This window comes from Salmo salar, chromosome ssa16 (genome assembly GCF_905237065.1).
Source record: "Salmo salar chromosome ssa16, Ssal_v3.1, whole genome shotgun sequence".
Classification (NCBI taxonomy): domain Eukaryota; kingdom Metazoa; phylum Chordata; class Actinopteri; order Salmoniformes; family Salmonidae; genus Salmo; species Salmo salar.
Genome location: NC_059457.1, coordinates 10,855,422 through 10,866,820, shown reverse-complemented (window position 1 = coordinate 10,866,820; position 11,399 = coordinate 10,855,422). Strand labels below are relative to the sequence as shown.

Genomic DNA, 11,399 nt, shown 5'->3' with positions numbered 1-11,399 from the left:
ACCGTGTGAGCCTCTCTTTTGTCCCAGCTTTCCCTTGGTCATTGGCCCGAATCGCTGACATCTCTCCTAGAAAACATCAGTGGAAAACATGTCTAAAAGGACATTGTAATTAAGAATAGGTCCATGTGTATGTAAGGTATAGGCATACCGGTCAGATTTTCTTCATAGAAATTGCCTTCCTCTGATGGCCCTGGGACACAACCATCTTCACTGTTGTCAATATTGGTTATTGAGTCATCAGTCTTGTATCCAAGCATAGCTTTGGTCAACTGTATTACAGAAAAATAGTATCTTGGATAACTAGACAGATAACATAGTATTTGGACACTGGCACATTTTGATTAGTTATGGCTCTGTGCTCCTCTACTTTACATTTTCTTATAATACAATGAATATGGGATGGAAGTGCAGACTTGCCTGTCTTTGATTTACAAAGCTGATTCACAAGAACTTACAGTATGTGCTGGTGTTGAATGACACTAACTTACGTTACTAACTTGTTCTGATCAACGGCAGTGCATCATCCAACACATGGACTATCGACCCAGAGGTACTGGCAGCCTCGGTGTCTGACATCTAAGGATACAATAAAATGAAATTAGCCATGTGCAAATTAGGCAATTGAATATGATTCAACCATCCCTAGTATCCTCATTCTAAACAACTGACGAACCTGAGCTTCGGGATTTATTATTTCCTTTTCAAATCTGGCCTACAAGTTGAATTATGTTTGTTTTAGAGTTTCCATGTGTCTTCTGAGCCTCTGCAGTGCCTTTGTAAAGGAAGACAAGTTTCAAAAAGAATGGTTGAGACTTAAAGAATGACAAGATTGCTCGGCACACAACCAAGGGAATGGGCTGGGGGACACCAATGACTTATCATTGACTGATAGAGGTCCTACAAACATCTATTACAATTTCCTTTTTTAAGACGACTTTCAAGGTAAAGCAGCAAGTATAAGCATAACATAAGCACATTATGCAAGTTCCTGGATGCAACTAAAGCTGATCTGCTTTTATGGATGGACTAAACGAGAAACAGTATGAGTGATATGGCTAAAGCAAGGCATGTGAATTGGCACAGCCCTACCAAATGTTACACTTTCCACAATCCTTATTCCTGTTGTGGTGTTACACTCTTTTACGTGCAAAGCCAAAATAACTAGAAACTTATCTCTTTGGGTAAGAAAGGGCGATAAAAAAACTGCCAAAACTTAATTTAAATGGGGCGATTTATTTAAATATTTCAGCACACATGCATGCTTATGACTTGACAAAACAGATGAAAAGGAACTGGCTTTTCTAGCTAACTTGTAAACCAATTCAAGTTACACTAGCAATATTATTTTCCAATGCATGTAACATTGGGTTAACCACAATCATGTATTCTGAATCAAAGACATGTTTACCAATTATGCTAAACTAGCACGCTAACCGCTGGCTAGCACGCTAACCGCTAGTTAGCACGCTAACCGCTAGCGAGCACGCTAACCGCTAGCGAGCACGCTAACCGCTAGCTAGCACGCTAACCGCTAGCTAACACGCTAATCATTAGCAAGCAGTAAATAAGTAGAAGGTAAAAACATGCAAAGTAACAATTGCACATTAATGAATTGTTTGGTTAAGCCTACCAATTTCATTCTCATGACGCAGTATATCTGACACAATGTGGCTTTCGGACATTGTCAATGCATGTTGGATTCCACCGAAAGACATACATGAGCTAACTTTCATTACAAATAAAGACAACGGGAACATGCTTGCTTGCCAATACACCAAATACAATTTTAGTTAAAATATTGGTTAACAGTTTAGTTAATAGCTTACCTTCTTGCAGGAATGTGAACGTCTACAACCATCCTCCTCTTCATTAAAAAACGTGCTGCACAGCTACTTTTGTTGTGATCATGCTCAGACAGAGACAGGCTTGCCAGGTCAATTTCAAATGTCTTGTAAATCCAGGAAAAACCCGCCTTCAAAGCCTGAAACCTATCACAATTTCAGAAGATTACAGGGAAATTAATGGCTTTTTTAAAATACCATGTTGGTAACGGTGTAATATAGAAGTAGTATTAAAAACTTGCACCCAGCGACCAAAACTTTTCACCTGCAGAAAAGTTTTAAAAGTACCTCAATAAAAGACAACATAGTAAACATGGCAACCCTGGGGAGAGACTTATCACTGCAGCATGGGGGAGATGGGAACTGTGTTGACCTGTGACATTTTTGATAGTTTGGTACTTTGTGCACTCTGCAGTGGGGGAGGGGCTGGATCTCCAGCAGAAATTATAGAGAGTAGACAATGATTCCATCAGCCCAGATTTCTGAATATGTGTGCAATATTATTACTGTCACCTACATTTCCTTAGACAGTTTGGGTTTGTAGCTTACACAATCAGTATCAGTGAGGTGTTAAGTGCAGCTACTTGAATGGTCTGTAGACCTGCTGACACAAAAGTAGCTTATGGCAGGTTATTAAGATTCTAACTAGCAACCTAACCCCTCAGCAATCAGCTTCACTACCTGCACACAGACAAAACAGCTTACTGATATTAACAGCCATCTCTTGCTATAGGCACTCAGCTACTCTCACCATCTCTCTTTCTCTCTCATAACAGGCCTTTAAAAAAAAAATCTTATTCGCATTTACCCTCCACTAGACCCCTGGTTTCACAAGGTGGAATAAAATGTACTGATAATAAGTGATTTCAGGTTTGTACTGCTGTGAAGACTTAGGCCTTTACATCAGCATTGGTCTCTTTGCAAAAATCCTCAAGAAAACTCATAATAAACTTGGGTAGCTGATGTGTAACTGATGTTCATATCTTAAAGGACAAGTCACTATAAGCTTTTGTCAGGAACCAGGACTCGGTTAATAAAGCCAACACAACTGCATGTTTTACAAATGGTAGGCTATCTTATGTTAGGCCTAGTTATAAAATGACATTATAGGCCGACACTGTACACTATAGGCCTATTTCTTTGCCGGATTGGAGAATGTCTGCAATTGTCATGCCTAGTGCAGCAAAATGGCCAAAACATGGCCTGGTCATGGATGAAAAGCACCTTTTCAAAATGGGGTAGAACTGAGGGAACATAAGGAACATGATTTCAGCTTCCTGTGTTAGCTGTTGTAATCCTCTTGCTGCGTTTATTTGTAGATAGACTCACCCCAACAGGGAGTTATGAGTTGGGAGGTATAATCAAAATGTCTGCTTAATGCTTTTGAGGGAGCAGCAGAAAAGTGTATCCAAGCTGGGGTACCCCTTGCTAGAATTGTTAGTTGTAGCAGTAGTAGTAGCCATGTAATGGCAGCAGTGTTGTAGTCGAGTCACTAAAGCATAAGTCTGTGTCAATTCACAAGACCCTATGGCTAAGTCTGAGTTGAGTCAAAGTCACCAATGTTTGAGTCGAGTCGAGTCACAAGTCCCTATGGCTGAAATAAGAGTCCCTGTGTTTGAATCTCGGTCCAAGATTTCAAGTCTAAGACAATGGGTCCATATTAAATTAATATTAAGTTATTAACCCAGTCAAATAGTGGCAGGGGGGAATTTGATCAATCAATTTTTACAGTTATGTGCAAACAAATGTTTATATGCTACAGGTCAACCAGATTGTCAGCTAGCTAGCTAGCTAATTAGGTAACATGATTGAACATGGTGTGGCTGCACAGCTTCTCTATCTTTGATGTAGTCTAAACAGAAACTGAAAGACACAGACAGACAGATACACTTTTATAAAATATACTGATGTCAGATATTAGTGGCTAATGTTCACATTCTGTGGAGGTCAACTGCTCCTAGATCTCTGTGTGTGTGTGTGTGTGTGTGTGTGTGTGTGTGTGTGTGTGTGTGTGTGTGTGTGTGTGTGTGTGTGTGTGTGTGTGTGTGTGTGTGTGTACGTGCGTACGTGGTTAGGTTGGAAGCTTCTCTAACCTGCTCTGTGTTGTTGGCTTCTGGAAACACCTCTGTTTGCCAGCGCTCTGTGATAGAAGATTAGCTTTAGCACAGCAGCTGTGGCAGACAGATTCTGCTAGTGAGCATAAACTGAGAGCACACAGCTGATTAACCCCTTCACTGCCGGCCAGGGAAATTGAAATGTATGCAAATGTTTCCCAGTTTATGCAAATACTTACACCATGACGTGAAACCGTGAAAGAAAGAAGGCCGTGTTTCAGTTATGGTGACGCACGATCACATGTAGCCTAACTAACCTAACCTTCCTGAGAGTATGATGGAAAGTGTTCATATGTAACCCAACATCCTTCTGTGCTTTGCTCTCTCTCTCTCGCTCTTCTTTCTTGAACCAGTTCTAGAACAACTGATACAGACATACTTCTCTGCTTAGTCACAGCTTTCTCATGCATGTTTCTAGAGAGAAACTGGGTACGATGCATGACTGATCTTACAGTGCAATGTAAGATCTTTGCACTGGCCCCAATAAATCTCTACAAAAATGTGGTAACACCTCTTAAACTTGAGTGATATCTTTATAATGCTAGTAAGCTTTGGGCTTTGGTGGAGAAAATGTGTTTCGGAATGAACCTTAGACAACAATACATAAGTTGCCAGAAAGTGTTTATTATGATGGACTGTGAAAAACCCAAGGGATCGTCATCTATTAATGTACTGTGTGAGAGCAGATATGACATTTTCTGTCATTTAAATAGTTGAGGCTGTGTGTAAGTTCAGATGGTGTTCAAGGTACAAAGTGTTCAACCTCCTTTAGTTACAGACCTTTAGTGCCCTCCTTGTGGAATATCACGTGTCGTTACATGGGGATCTACATTTGTTTTTGAGGGTTGCAAAAAAAACATGGATAATGTTAGAATAAAATCATGCAGAGGAAGCTTTATTCAAAAGATGGAGGATGAGACATGACGTGTTGAACAGTGTCAGGATTCAGATCAAAAGAAAAACGATACAGTTACTGCCTTGCAGGGTTGAAAGGGCAGTGGAGGTACTAGGATGACAGGCAGGGCAGATGCTGGGATGATGCTGGCTGATCCTCTCTGGTCCTTGGGAGGCCATGAGGTCTCAATAGGGCTCCCGATTGGCGCAGCGGTCTAAGGCACTGGTCCCATAGGGCGGCGCACAATTGGCCCAGTGTCGTCCGGGTTAGGGTTTGGCCGGGGTAGGCCGTCATTGTAAATAAGAATTTGTTCTTAACTAACTTGCCTATTTAAATAAAGGTAAATAAAAAATGAAGTTGTGCGTGTGTGCGTGTGTGTGTGTGTGTGTGTGTGTGTGTGTGTGTGTGTGTGTGAGAGACCCCTCTACAACTGGCTTTGCTCCATCTCTTCAGAAAGAGACGACCCACGGGACAGCAGGGGGGTAGTGGGAGGGGTGAAGAGGGGAGAGGTGGGTGTGCTTTCTCTTGTAGACGGGCGCGGAAGCATAATCCTGTGAAAGTGGATAGGGGCACGTGTCTTCAACACAAAGCTTGAAAATGGCTTGCCCATGGTGATTATGTCATGGCTGAAGTCAATCTTGACTGTGGTCTCCAAGGACATCCAGTACTGGAGCATCTCTTCATCCTCCTCCTTTTCATCCACCTCCAGGATCGAGGGCAGTGATGGAGCGACACACACTGGGAAGAAAGGCCCAGACTTAAAGTTAACGTCCCAGTGAATGGGCTTCGCTCTCTTCCTGCGCCCTCGTTGGCTATTCTCCCATTCCCGCTCGGCCTTGGCACGGGAGGCGGGCATGTACCACCGCTTGATAGGAGGCTGTTCTGCCAATGGGGTCAAGAGGATTTTAAAGGGGCACTTCTCGCCCGCCTGCACGGCTCTCCTACTGGTCAGTAAAGCGGAGTGGTCGGTGCGACCTGTGTGGCTGGGCGTAGGTCTGGGCAGGGGGTGACAGCCATCATCTCCACCTACGTTAGCTGGGTGGCAGACTAAAGGTGGACCACAGAGGAACATCCTCTCAGTGCTACTGAAGGACAGGGGCTCAGAGGGTAATATGATTTGTTTGTCACCCAGTTGTTCTGGTAGCTGCTGGTCCTTCATAGCAGACTGGATCTGTAAGCGCTGGATCCTCTCCGACACCTGCCTACGTGATCTGGTGTTGGCAGGCCGGGCTGGCACTGGGGATGCAGGTGGGGCAGGCACTCGGCTGGACGGAATCGGTGAAGCAGATGGAGTAGGTACCAGAAGGTCAGGCATTTGGCTGACTATTGGGGTAGGCAATGGGATAGCCATCTGGGCAGGTGAGGCTGACACTGCAATGGTTGGCAGCACAGCGAAAGAATTTGTGATCTCCCTCCTACCCATAGAGTTTATAAGCTCTAAGGTCTGGTTAGGGAACCTCAGAGTGCTGCCATCAGTATGTCTTGTTATCCTAGCTATCCCGGTCTTGGGTCGAGCCAGGCTTCTGCTAGCCTGGACCTCCGGCTGGAGGACATCCACAGGAGAACATGGCGACTGCAAGAGGCTGCCGTCGAACAGAGACCGTCTGGCTTGAGCAGGAGGAGAGTGGGGCCTTTGGTCCTGGATGTTAGACCGCTGGAGAGGATGGGCCTGGATCCTGACCTCAGACTGGCTGCATGGAGTCCCAGATAAAGGAGCTACTGCCTTGGCTGCAGTGGAGCATACATTGGGCCTCCTAGGGATGCTTCCTGGTGTCTGTGGTCTGCTGGATTTAACCTCTGGCTCCTGCTTGTGGCTGGAGGTCAATGTGCTCCCTCCGGTTTTGGTTTTGACCGGACCCAGACGCTTACTACCCATCTGTCCCTCCAGCTGTAGACGAGGCATGCCAGTCACCTTGAGGGTGTTTTTGATTTTTTGGGCAGTGAGAGAGGTCACAGTGAGCATTGGGAGGCTGACAGGTGGAGTGGCCATTGGAAGCCTTCCCATGTCAGCCCTCTCTTTAGTCACATCCATGTTGTGGAAGTGGGATCGGCTATTCTTTCTCCCTGGTGGCATTGGCTGTAGGACAATATCACTGGCACTCCGGACACTGAGGATGTCTGTCAGGCTGTTCTCAGAACTGTTCTGACTGGTCTCTTGTGTCCTAGCCAACGGTGAGCTGGACTTCCTTCTGTCTTTCATGGCTGAGAGTCACGGTGGAGTAGCAAACAACAACAAAAAGCATGTTTAACAATAAGAATATAGAACAAATGACATATTTCAATAGAATTTGATCAAAGTTGTTATTATAAACTAGTGTTTTTCCACTTTCAAAGGACATTCCAATTCCTGCCAAAATGTTCATAAATTCATAAAAATGAAAGATTCACAGACTAAGGCCTACCTTCAATTTGGACTTCCAGATCATTTGCACACGTAGGATTTGACTATACAGTTTCAACAATATATTATTGAAAACAGAAACACAAGACCACAAGACCTAGTTTAAAACAAAAACTTTTTTGTCACAAATCACAAAACCTAACAGTTTTCTGACAGATATTTATCAAATAAAGTACTCATAAGATAAAAGTAATGTATTTGAGATTATATCATTAAATTATAGGTCCTACCTCAGTTCAGGAAGAGCGTCAATTACCTGTCTATGGATTGTCTTAGTTTAACAAAATAATGCTTCATTATGACATCATGTACATTATGACATAGCAGCCGTCCACATTATAAAAGTTTGTCAAAACCACTTGAATAGACATGAAATGTAAAATTAAAGACAATAGACCTAATTCAACAATTGAATAAAAATAATAGTTTGACAGTAATTATTCAGTTTATTGGCTTTTATTTTCATTACAGTAGTGGTTTTGAATTTATTAAAATGAGAGTAGGCCTAGTGAGTTTCGTAGAACTCGATCGCTCATTGAACATCTGTGTGGAACGTTTGCAGCTGACGCCACACAGACACCTTTGAAAAACATTCACGACTTTAGTTTCATATTCAATTCATCAGCATATATGCACGGCAAATAAATTCCCAGTACTCAAATAAATCAGAAAATCACAATTATCTATTTAGTATAGCTCATCTTAGAACGAGAAACGCTGTGGTGTCAATGTTTTTGATTATGTCCAAATAGGAACATAGCTACAGGTATTTTTACTTCTATATTATAATAGTAGTTGTGTGTGTTTTTTTGTCGTGCATTCGTTTTGAGTCAATGCTAAACCCACAATAGTTTGGTCCCATTCGGTATTAGCACCGTCAGCCAATGGGGGAAGTGACATGCCTGATGCCTATATTGATGTTGTCGACCAAACACATTTCAATATCATTTTTTAAATACAATAAATAGCCTGTTAATTTGTCGACAAAACATGTTAATAAATTAGATGTTGGCTTCACGTCTCCAACTCAACCAAAAATAAAAGTTAAAGAATGGAATTAAGCCAGTGCCTTAGATTGAACTATCCAAGCAGTTAATATATCCTTTAAATGTTGATATTTGGTTGCGTAAATAGAGTAAATAGCCAAAGGTTATCTTACAAACTAATGTAACAGCATTTATTCAACCTTAAAATAAGTAACAGATCCATGGCCACATTTTAAGGTTTCTGTAACTATACATTTACTCAAATGTAACGTTAATCATATAAAGCGTGCATGTTCAAGATAGCATGCATACTGTAGGTTGTGGCGGATCTGTGGAGATATTCAATTGCTGTAGTCTATGTAGAATCTCGAACAGCATTGATCACTTGCACCATGTACTTTTAATGTAATCTCAACTTCAAACCACGTGATTTGGTTCTGCTATTTGATGAAGCACAGTGTGGTTTAGTCGCCAGGGTTGTGGGTGCGATTCCCACGGGTGACCAGTGTGACCGTATGCTAAATGACTAAAACGTAAATAACCAGTGGTGGAAAAACTACTACATTTTTTTTGAACAATATATTTATTGGCATTTCTTTTTTTACAATTTAACAATCATCAAAATATGACACAGATAATGCCCCGTTATTCCTTCCACCTACACAAAACACCATGCTACATGGGTGGACATCGTGCAAAACCCTTCCCTCCCCAACACAGGAACACCCCCCTCCCTCCCCTCTGCCGGTATTAGCTTCACTGATTAACAACAAAAAAATAAACAGAATGACCTTCACATTCCATGCTAGAAAATAAATTATTCAACACAAAAACAAATAATAATACATTAATGAAGAAAGTAGTAATGAGGCAGCTAAGGTGACGTCTCTAGAAACTGCTGAAAGTCCCCCAGACATCAGTAAATTCAAAGGCTTTATTACGTAAATTGTATGTTATTCTTTCAGATGGAATATAGAAAGATAGTTATTTTAGCCACATCTGCTTGCTTGGCGGAGTGTCACACTTCCTGTCACAGGGGTCGTTGAATGGAGACCAAGGCGCAGCGTGTATAGTGCTCATTCTTTGATTTTTAATGAAAACACTTCAACAACAAAACAATAAAACGACCAACAGTCCCGTCAGGTACTCTAGACTAAACGGAAACAACTACCCACAAACCCCAAAGGAAAACAGGCTGCCTAAGTATCGCTTCCAATCAGAGACAACGATAGACAGCTGCCTCTGATTGGAAACCATACCCGGCCACAACATAGAAAATGACAACATAGAATGAATCTCTAGACAACCCACATAGAAAACAGAAAACCCAAAACACATAGACAAAACACCCCCCTGTCACACCCTGACCAATCTACTAGGGATAAATTACCTCATACCAGGGTCAAGACGTGACAGTACCCCCCCAAAGGTGCAGACTCTGACTGCACCCAAACCAAAAAACCCAACAACAACAACCCCAAACACAAAGGGAGGGCAAGGAGGTTGACAACAGTCAATGGCGGCTCATGTGCTCCACCCAGAACCCTCCTCTTCTCCCGATCCTCCAGCAACGGAGATGGCTCTGGCTCAGGGCGTAACCTCCATTCCGCCCGCAGATCCCTCCGCTTCTGTAACATAGGCCTGTGGATCATTATTGGAGGAATCGGACTGTTGATCCTTACCGGAATCACTGTGCTGTAGACCACTGCTGGAGGTTCCGACCTCCAAGCCGCCGCTGGAGGATCTAGGCTGCAGGCCGCCGCTGATGTCTCTGGGCTGCAGACCGCCGCTGAAGGCTCTGGGCTGCAGACCGCCGCTGAAGGCTCTGGGCTGCAGACCGCCGCTGAAGGCTCTGGGCTGCAGACCGCCGCTGAAGGCTCTGGGCTGCAGACCTCCGCTGAAGGCTCTGGGCTGCAGACCTCCGCTGAAGGCTCTGGGCTGCAGACCTCCGCTGAAGGCTCTGGGCTGCAGACCTCCGCTGAAGGCTCTGGGCTGCAGACCTCCGCTGAAGGCTCTGGGCTGCAGACCTCCGCTGAAGGCTCTGGGCTGCAGACCTCCGCTGAAGGCTCTGGGCTGCAGACCTCCGCTGAAGGCTCTGCGCTACAGACCTCCACTGAAGGCTCTGGGCTACAGACCTCCACTGAAGGCGTGACACTTCCATATAATAGCTGTGCATTTACTGGCTGCAATGACTGCCAATTTAATGAATCTGGTTTTGATACAAATATTAACTGGTAGAACAGAATCATCTCCAAGAAGAATAAGGGAAGGATCTAGTGCTACCGTCATATTAGTGACCTGTGATAAGATCTGAATAATGTCTTTCCAATAATTGCTTAGTTCAGGGCAAGACAAAAACATATGCATAAGTGTGCCCATGTAAGGGGTGCGTAACTGGTGGCAGTGAAGTCAGACGCAGGAGAGCAGAACGGAGCAGTTTAATTTTGAAAACCAACGGCATAAAGAAATAACCAACATGGGTACAAAACCCAACGCGCACCAGTAAACATGTGCACAAGCACTTACAACAAACAATTCCACACAAAGACATGGGGGGAACAGAGGGTTAAATACACAACACTTAATGACGGAAATGAGAACCAGGTGTGTAGGAAAACAAGACAAAACAAATGGAAAATGAAAAGTGGATCGACGATGGCTAGAAGACCGGTGACGCCGACCGCCGAACGCCGCCTGAACAAGGAGAGGAACCGACTTTGGTGGAAGTGGTGACAGCCCACTCCCGTTTTACACCTTGGGCAAAATGTTGAATATTTATATTTGATCTTGTACAGTCTCTCTGGTGTAAAGTAGACCCTATGTAAAATACTGAACTGCATCAACGTGTGCCTTGTGTTAAATGAAAGACGCTGAGCATCTAAAAAGAGCTTTCCCCATTTCTCATCCTCAAAAATGAGACCAAGGTCATCATGCCACTTCATGCAAGCTTTCAGAGGTTCATCATTCCCCAACAGAGCTTGAAGCCAAGAGTACATGTAGGAAATGAAACCTTTTACCCCTTTCCTTTCCAGCCACAGTTTATCAGTTTTAGGTTTACTCATGGGCTGAATCCTACCTCCCTGCTGAGTGGCAATATAATGCCTAACCTGTAGATACTTGAAGAAAAGAGTTTGAGGTAACTGAAAACGAGATGCCAGTTGT

General features: G+C 43.5%; 1 long non-coding RNA gene across 2 annotated transcripts; it reads right to left on the bottom strand.

Annotated features, from left to right (window-relative positions):
• Nucleotides 1-1,972, bottom strand: LOC123727784 (uncharacterized). Of its 2 annotated transcripts, XR_006759666.1 has the most exons (5): nt 1,827-1,972; nt 674-772; nt 489-576; nt 149-269; nt 1-66 (listed from the first exon to the last, which is right to left on the bottom strand). It is a non-coding gene; the product is annotated as an uncharacterized lncRNA (long non-coding RNA). The 2 variants fall into 2 exon arrangements; XR_006759665.1 differs by lacking the exon at nt 674-772 and having other exon boundaries at nt 1,827-1,965.
• Nucleotides 1,973-11,399: the final 9,427 nt, after the last annotated feature.